This window comes from Malaclemys terrapin, chromosome 4 (genome assembly GCF_027887155.1).
Source record: "Malaclemys terrapin pileata isolate rMalTer1 chromosome 4, rMalTer1.hap1, whole genome shotgun sequence".
NCBI classification, from domain to species: domain Eukaryota; kingdom Metazoa; phylum Chordata; order Testudines; family Emydidae; genus Malaclemys; species Malaclemys terrapin.
This window is the reverse complement of record NC_071508.1, coordinates 15,572,965-15,582,216: the sequence shown is the minus strand read 5'-3', so window position 1 is coordinate 15,582,216 and position 9,252 is coordinate 15,572,965. Positions and strand designations below refer to the sequence as shown.

The 9,252-nt window shown below is 48.5% G+C and overlaps 1 protein-coding gene across 1 annotated transcript in view; it reads left to right on the top strand.

Annotated features, from left to right (window-relative positions):
- The first annotated feature begins 952 nt into the window (after window positions 1-952).
- Window positions 953-9,252, top strand: part of CNTN2 (contactin 2) — a 56,893-nt gene continuing 48,593 nt past the window's right edge. The window contains exon 1 of the mRNA XM_054028733.1: window positions 953-1,080. The gene's annotated coding sequence lies outside the window, so the exon portion shown is untranslated. The remainder of the gene's footprint in view (window positions 1,081-9,252) is intronic.

Genomic DNA, 9,252 nt, shown 5'->3' with positions numbered 1-9,252 from the left:
TCTGTGAGGTGCTCAGACACCCCTGCCAGGGAGGGCAGACATACGCCTAGACAGAAATAACATTTCCAAGGACGCCTGTCAGCTGAGATCACTACAGCACCTGCTTCTGGTGCAAAGCGGAGACCCCAGCTTCTGTAGGCAGCAGAAACAATCCTGAACCCCAGCCCTCCCGGAACATGAGAGGACGCTTATGAACTGAGGCCGAGCTTTGACGTTAGCCCTCTCTCTGTAATGGGGCACAACTGGAACTTGCCCCTCTCTCCCCCCATACCTGTGGAAAATTTGGATCTGAATGTATTTAAGAGATGGGCCTGAGATCTACAGTCAATTCCCTTCCTCCCCAACTCCAAGTAAACTTGGCTGCAAGCAGAGTTTCTCCCTCACCAGCAGCATGTCACAAGGTGTTGAGCTGACAAATCAAGGCTTGCATCATTCTGTGCCCTGCTCAGTGGGGTGCCTCAAGATCTCAGTCTAAGAGGGTTTCACTGTGTCTATTACCTGGTAATACATTTTGTGAGGCATGACCCTCCCCTGGCAAATTCACCTTCACGTCCCAGCCCGGGACACGGAGCCCTTCACTTCCCAGTTCACACCCTGGAATTCTAACCCTTCACTTGCTTCTCCCGCGCACCATGTGCCTCCCTCTGCCCTACTGATGGGGTGAGGAGCCGGAGACAATCAATACAGGGCAGGGGTTTTCTGATCCAGGCTGAGGCAGAGCATGAATTCTGTATGATGCTGCAAGTCGCCCTCCCTCTCTGACTGGTCCTTGGACCAAGGCAAATGAGGTAAAGACAGAGAGCGAGCGAGAGACCACTCTCCAGGGACCCAGAGTGTTGGCTGAGAGGGAGCGAGCGAGCAGGGGAGGGCGGGGAGGGAGGAGCACATCCTTATGCAGAGATGCTGCAGTGGCTTTGGGCACACACAGGCAAGCAGCAGCACAAAGCAAGAACTCGCCTGAAGGAGGAGGGCGGGCAGGAGAGAGGAAGGTTGTTGCAGCATCGAGGGCTCTAGGATCTCCCCTGCATACACGCCACGCACACGCGCACACACATCACCACACGTGTCATCCAGACCAAGGTAAGTGGTCTCTCTCTGCTTCTCTGCGCCTTGATTCGAGGTGGGGGAAGAATTATCTGGATTTCAGGGAACCATTTCTAAGCCAAGCTAACTTTCAGTGAGCCCAGGGTGATGCTCATCTTTTCCAGGGAATATGGCATGGGTAACACCTCCTAAGGCACCTGCAAGCCACCCACCAGCTCCATAAGGGGATGGTCTAAGGCTACAGCGTGGGGCCGGTTTTGTGCGTTTATCAGATGGTGATCATTTTGCAGGAAATGCAGGCACTGGCTGTGCTGGAAAAGGGATGGGGGTGGAGTGCGCGTGTGTGTGTGTGGGGGGGGGGGGAATCCAAAGAACATGTCCAGGAATGTGTCAATTCTGGTGGAAGAATAGAGAGACCCTCATCCAGCAATTTAAAAACCAACAGGAATGTAAAGCAGAGGCTGCTTGTGTGGAATAGTGCTGGGTTTTACTGCCCTGCTTTCACGGTGTGGTATTACGCTGGGGGTGGCACTTTAAAGAGACCATTGCTATGATCACAGCTCCTGAATTTCTGATTCAGAGGGCAGGGAGCATAGAGAGCGGCTCACCAAGGCAATGCTCCTGCCCACTCTGTAGAACTCTGTAGGCTTGTACTAGGGTGACCAGATGTCCTGATTTTATAGAGACAGTCCCGCTTTTTGGATCTTTTTCTTATATAGGCTCCTATTATCCCTCACTCCCTGTCCTGATTTTTCACACTTGCTATCTGGGCACCCTAGCTTGCACCCAAGGCAGCTTGTAAACATAAGCTGGGAGAGATCTGGAGCAGGGTGCAGGCAGAGGGGTGTGGTGAACCTGAGTTCTCCACTGCAGAAAGAGGGGATCAGAAAGACCATGGCCACCAGCATCCCCCCTCCTGTCCCTGCGCCTAATTAGGACCCTCAGGCAGGAGGGCAAAAGTTCAGGCTCTTCTGTGTGCACAGAGGATACTTGTCCATGCTTCAGGCTGGTGAGGGCTTGTGTAACGTGTCTGGGTACTACAAAGTGCTACACCTGCCCAGGGCGCTGGTGGGACCACAGTGATTTTCAGTGGGGCTTGCCTGAATTAAGTCACAGATAAAAACCTCAATACTGGGCCTGCAACATCAAGCAGGAGTGAGGACAGAGGGATGGATGACACGCAGGAGATCACAGGCAGCAGGGGCTAAAGCCTCCTTTGCACCCAGGCATTCAGACGGCGTCAGTGCCAGGGTGAATGCAATAGTGGCCGAGGCTGTTTTCTGCAGCTTGTGTTTTAGAATGTGGGTCCTACCCCTACCCCATTATCCCATCCAATCCTGTTCCATTGACTTCCCTACAGCTTAAAAGGTTCTCCAGGACTTCAGAATCATGCATTTATTTAATCGGGGGGAGGGGGCGGATCATTTAAAATTAGTTTATTTTTCTTTAAAGAAAGGAACACTAGCTGATCCCTTGGACAGGAACTAAAACCCTTCCCAGCAGTGTCCTGGGCAATTCCCCTCCCTCGCCAGCCCTGCTCCAGTGCAACTTTGGGCAGAGAACCTCACTTTCTATTGCAACTAGCAAGCATCAGCCAGTGCTACCCAGAGGACAGCAATTTGGAAATGAATCTTTCCTAAATCCAATAAGAGCCACTAATCATTTAGTGACACTGCCTAAGAGCATTGGCGCCTGAGAGTGCACACACATGCTAACCCAACACCAGTGCCTCCTTTTGTTTCAACTGGATTCTTCTTCACTTCCTGTCCCAAACAGCAGTGTCCTATTAATCAGCTTCTAAGAGCCGACCGAGCAGTGGCTGAGAGTGGGTCAGTGAATCAGTAAAGTGCTGGGTGAAAGGTGCACTCGCGGTAAGGGAATATTGAACTTCAGTGGAAGTCTCATTGTTGAGTCCTCTCCAGTAAGCAAGGCAGGGCAAGAAAAGAGGCCATCTGGACTGTTTCCCTGCTACTCCAATTCAGAGAGGGGCTGGGTTTAAAAACTGGCAAACCTTGACTTGTCAGCTGAGGACTGTGATAGCCAAACTCTGGGTTGGCATCATATCCTCCTCTTCCAAAGAGCCTGCAACCCTTACACACACAACATGCTCATTCTAATCACTGGGCTACCAGCAGTGTTTCAGGTCACGCGTACTTTAAGAGGAGGCTTTTAAAAGACATCTCAGGAATTCAGGCACACAAGTCCCATTGACTTTCATTGAGCTCCTTAATACCTAAAGCACTTGTGAAAATCTTTTTCCCCCAAGGTGCCCTGCATGTTGCAAAGACAGTATTGAGGCTAACTTTTGAGGGTAACTTTTGAAAGTTACCCTCAAGTAAATGTATCATAGTATTCTACAGTAACAGTCCAGCACGCTACATCTTACAATAGCAATGAGGCTGCAGGGCTCGCACCGAGTACTCTAAAATACTCTAGGACTGGATGAGCAGGAGAGTGGGTCTGCTCAGACACTGTCAGCTTGAAAAGCTCACGTCGACTTTACAGTGTGGTTTCACCTTGAGCTGAGCTGGAAAAAACATCCCCTTTTTCCCATGAACTGGTGAAAATCCAAAATTCCTTCCAGCCATGACTTTTATCCCTCACAGACCAAGGGTGGGTTTTCCCAGGCACAGACTCCTGCTCCGTCACAAAGGGCTGTCCTCACAGTGTAAACAACAAGTCCCCCTGTGGCCGAAGCTCACTAGAAATTCGCTGTTAGGTCTAGAGAGTGATAAAGTTACATTTCAGAAGTCTGTTAGTAGAAGTGGGATCTTGCCCCAAAATGATGCAAACACTCAAAGAAATTCAGCTCTGGGGTTTGACCTTATGTGATCCTCCACTCCAGCCTCCAAAGTCGTGTTCACTTCTCATTGAACACTGGCCTTTGTCTCTCCCAGGAGGAGCTCACAAGGTGAAATGGCCTCTCCCCCCTAGGGCCAGACAGGCACTCTAGGGAACACAGGGATGAGCACCTGCAGCTCCCAGTGGGGTCTATGGAAGCTAGAGTTGCACAGCATCAGGCCTTTCTAGAGGCAGGATCTCCTAGTAGCAGTGGGGTGAGCTGGAGAAAAACTCCTGCCCCTGGAGAACTGCAATTATGGTTTACTACTGCACAGCCACTCCCTTTCCCCAGCCTGACAGCCCCACCCTGCCCTGTGGAAACACACCATAGAACACCACACTTATCTATATTCTCTTCAGTCTCCTCTCTCCCTTCTAGTACCCTCTTTTCCTTCCTTTTCTTTCCCTCTCACTTCTTTATCTTTTATCGTTTCTTTATCTTTTCTTTCCTCTCCTTTCTTTCCTTTCCCTCTTCTTTCTTTTCCTTTCATTTTTTCTTCTCCCCTTCCATTTGCTTTTATTCCCTCTCCTTTTTTCCCCCTCATTTCTTAATCTGCTACTATTAATTATTTGTATTGTGGTAGTGCCTAGAATTTGGGTCAAAACAGCATTTTTTTTGGACAGAAAACTGGTTTCGACCAACATTTTCAGCCACCTCACCTCAGACTTCCATCCCAGCTCGCAGTGCAACAGCCACGGGAGAGCGACAAATTGCCACCGGGTGTAGGATCAGGTTACACAGAACAATCGCCTCAGTGGCATGAACGGTTATTCTTTAGCTTTCAAACACAAGACACACACAGCTTCGTTCCAGCCTCTAGCTTCTTATGATTTATATTGCAGCAGCATCTAGCGCCCCAGTCAGAGTGCCATTGTGCTAGGTACCGTACAAACAAGGCAGACAGAGACAATCCCTGCCCCAGAGAGCTTGTATGCAACATGCCACTCAGGGTTCCCAGGTGTCCAGTTTTTGAGGGACCTGCACAGTCTCCGGTCAGAAGTATTGACTGGAGACCCAAAGTCCAGTTACCGCAATTCTACTGTCGTCTCCCCAGCCAGCCCAAGGCCCCTTTAACCCCAGAGCGCTGGCCCGGAGAGGGGCAGAGTTGGAGACGCCCCCACTGCTAGTCCCGTCTGGGCTGGGGAGGGACATGTCCTCTTTCTCTGCACGGCTGCAGCAAGTTTCCCCACCCCATACAAACTCTTTGCCACTGCTGGACAGAGCAGGAGAGACACTGTCCCCTTCAGCCTCCCGCTTCTCTTTATGGTGAGTTGAGCCTTTGGTGGGTGGGGGCTTCGGGTAAAGGTACCAGCCCCTCGTGCGCTGGGAAGCCCCCCTAGCCAGTCCCAGCAGCTCAAAGTTGCTTTGCTTTGCTGGGGGGAGGTGGGGAGAATTGCTAAAGGAAGCCCCTGCACTTTCAGTCTGAAGCCATGCTATCACAGTGGCACGTCAGGGCAGGACATTGTGGAGAACCTAAGGCCAGGGCTCCCTCCAGGTGCTCTGAAGCATATGCCAACAAAGGCGAGTCAAAGCCAGTTTCCCTTCTCCCCCTTGTCTCACTCATACATCCCATTTGTAATTGTATCTTGTGAGTCTCTCCACTGCTGCTAGCGAGTCTGTATTTGGCCCATTGGATAGCATACATGTGGCTACATATTTGATACAGAAAATTCTGACCATAGCTGTAGTGTCCGGTTTTGAGAAATTGGAAAGTTGGCAGCCCTACACTCAGTGTAGTGCTCTGTCCCCCTCTAGCAGCATCTGGGTCACAGACAGAGGTTGATGAGCCTTGGCTAGCAAATATTGTACTTTTAACTCAGATAGTTGAGGCCAAGAAGCCCTGGGTTCAATTCCCATGGTCAACAACCCACCCAGGGATGCGGTATTAGAAGCTCTCAGCCTACAAGATTCAGACTTGAAGTTTGGAGAGAAGGTTTGGTTGCTAATTCAAGCACTATGAATGTCTTGAGTCTGCAAATTTGGGCTAGAAATCATGCAAGAGCAAACGCTTACATAAGGTTTCTGGCTGTTCTACCTCCAGATATGGTTAAAAATACTGCAAACAGCCTCTCTTGTAGTATTTCAGAACTTCCTGCCAGAGATAAGAATCAGAAGGGGAGGGGGAGAAACACACACACACACACACACCCCTTAACATCTCAGGGCTCATGCTCAGTTCTAGAAGCAGCCATGGGCTTGAGGTTCATCACCTGTTCTGGCAACACTCCAGAGGGGTGATGAGTTCCAGAATGTGGCAGTTAGGGGAAGGGAGGGAATTGTTTGAGATCCAGACGTGGGAGAAGATTCAGAGCAGAGGTTATTTTATCTGAGCTGGTTCTAGTGCGTACGTTCCAGTGGAACCTCTGTGGAAAGCACATGTTCAGGATATTGCTGTGACAATCCTGTCAGGAGTCAGGAGGAGGAGATCTGAGGCAGCTTCATTCACTCCTCTTTCTTTTTGACCTCACAGTTTTGAGAATTAGACTCTTGAAGGTGCAACCATAGCTAGTTCCCACCCTCCTGTCTCCTGGCTAGCAGGTAACCCCGCCAGGGGAGCTGGGCTACAGGTCTGCTGTTTCTAAGGCAACTGTTGTGCCCTGATGAATCACTGAAGGCATCTTTCTGTTTAGAACTGGTAGCATTAACCATATCCCATTGTGGGAGAAGGTAAGTAGATAGTAATGGCCTAGGAGTAAAGATCAATGAATTCTCCCAGGATTTTTAGGAAGAGAAAAGGGTTAAATCAAGTAGAACAATATCAGAGTAGACTGGAACTGGGCATCTTAATGCTATTCTCTATCATGTCAATTAGTATTCAAAGGAATGAAGCCACCATGACCTTTGTCATGTGAGTGAATTTGCAGAGAATTTAGTGATGTGTATTATTATTTTCTCCTCCAATTACAGCAGGTGATCTACAGAACGTAGAGCATTCAATTACTTCACAGCTACAGAGACTATTTCTTACACATGTGCATGTGTACACACACAGCTGAACACAGTGCAGAATCGATACACAACTGAGTACACCGTTCACACCCGTGCAAGCATGGGCACCCATGTGAAAACTGACCTTAGATGAATCAAAGCAAGGCCAGTTTTTTAGGTTTTCATATTTCATTGCATACCTGAAGCTTATTCTTTAAGGGAAAAACATTTATAAGCCCCAACTTGTTTTAATAAAGTCTTAATACATTTTTCAAGTGCTATGTTCATTAAGAACTTGCACCAAGGACTCAGTCCCAATAGGCAACTCCCTGCCCTAAGCCACCACTTTAAACCAGTCCCAAGGTTTCCAACACAATTTTGTCTGGCCTTTAGAGACTATGTCGAAAGGCTGCCCCATCTCTGTAAAATGCTTTGAAATTTTTGTTCAAAAAGTAGCAAATCCACCCAGCCACCTGAATACCACAATTGCCACATGCTGCACCTCACAGCCACTTGGAACCTGATGGCAACTACAGGGGCAGATCTTCCCTGAGCCAAATGCACAGGGTTCCATTGCTCTTGCTAAAGCAGAATTAATGTTTGCAATACAGGGTCTATGACATACATATCCTCACTTCTGTTTCCCTGCAGTAGAAGGCAGTTGTGCTACATACACTAGTCAGAATTATTAGTCCACTGAGCAGCTGGCATTTTGCTTGTCCCTTGGGTTGTTTGTTTGATAGAGGTTTCCCTGTAGCCATTTTGTGTAGTTGTGGGCATGATCCCTTTCCTCAACAAACCGCTGTGCTACCACCATCCTTGGCAAGTGAGATTTCTAAAACGACCAGAGTCTTTACCGCTCTGCAAACATTATTCCCAGGAGTACTACATCCATGTGGTTGGATTCTTGGGAAGGGCAATTGGCCTTTCTGAATGTGGGATTCTCTGTAGGAATGAAAGCACGTGGCCAGACATATACCCATCTACCAGTCCAATGCACAAGCAGATTATCTCAAACAACAAAACAACCAGCAATGTTGTCATATAAGCAAACATACATGCTAAAGACTCAATAATTAACAGGGGGGTTTCAAGGATGGTTTTAGAAACAGATTAACAGCAGAAAGTAACAAAAAAGTACCACAGAGAAATCATATGAGGCAAACGGAGGCAGACAAAAATTCTAAAAATTGTCTACGTCAGTCTTTCTATAAATCAGGGCATTACATGGCAGGTCTATACTGCAAAAAACCCCGCAGCAGCCAGTCAGCGCTCTAATTAACTGACTTGGGCTTGCGAGGTTCGCAGTAGAGGCTAAAAGTAGCCGCACAGACTTTCCCACTCAGGCTGGAGCTTGGGCTCTGAGACCCTTCCCTCTCACCAGGTTCCAGAGCCTGGGCTCTAGGCCAAGCGGGAACGTCTACACTGCTCTTTTTAACCCCACAGCACAAGTCCGAGTCAGTTGACCGAGGCTCTGAGACCCGCTGCTCTGGAGTTTTGGGAGGTGGGGCCAAGGGGGGGGGGGAGGGAGAGTCCCTACAGTGTAGACGTACCCTCAGATGTAATATGTTTATCTGCAATGTTTTTCAGCCACCACATGTCTCTGTGTTCTGTATAGCGGTCCAGGCAGAGCGTGGCCCCTGCTAAACGAAAGAAACAAAGCTGGAAAACGAGTTATGTGGATGCCCGTTTGCTTGGTTTTGTAGCGGTTTTCATTACAAGTGTGCCCTGTTTATAACAGACCTATGATCCATATATTTTGACAGCAGTTGTGCGGTCCAGTATTTTACAACCTGGCAGGATGTTTAATGCTGTGGTAAAGGGAGAATTCCCATGCTCTCCAGTGGGATATGGCAGGTGTTTCCATCCTGGAAGGATTATACAATATCGATCCTGATTCCTGACCCTGATCCAAGACTTGAATTATTTACTTTTGTTATTTATGGTACAATTTATAAAGCTATCGGTCTTACTTCTTAGAGCTGTGTAATCTGGTGGTGGATCCATAATCTGGGAGGAGAAAGGGATAGATTTTTGTGGTAGGCTCTTTACACACCTCTACCCCGATATATTGTGACCTGATATAACACAAATTTGGATATAATGCGGTAAAGTAGTGCTCCGGGGGGGGAGGCGGGGCTGCGCACTCCAGCGGATCAAAGCAAGTTCGATATAACGCGGTTTCACCTATAACGCGGTAAGATTTTTTGGCGTTCTATCGGGGTAGAGGTGTAGTTATTTATTTTCAGGAGGGGCTATTTGACACTTCCGGATGTTAAAAATAGCCCCACCCATCATGGAGTAGGGAGCAGAAAGTGGAGCGAGGAGGTCAAAGGGCGCTGGAATTGATCACCTGGATACAATGATTCCCAATGTGGTATAAATAAAAGTGGGGCGTTAAGTATTGTTTTGCTTGAGCCACACTTTGGCTGGAAGGG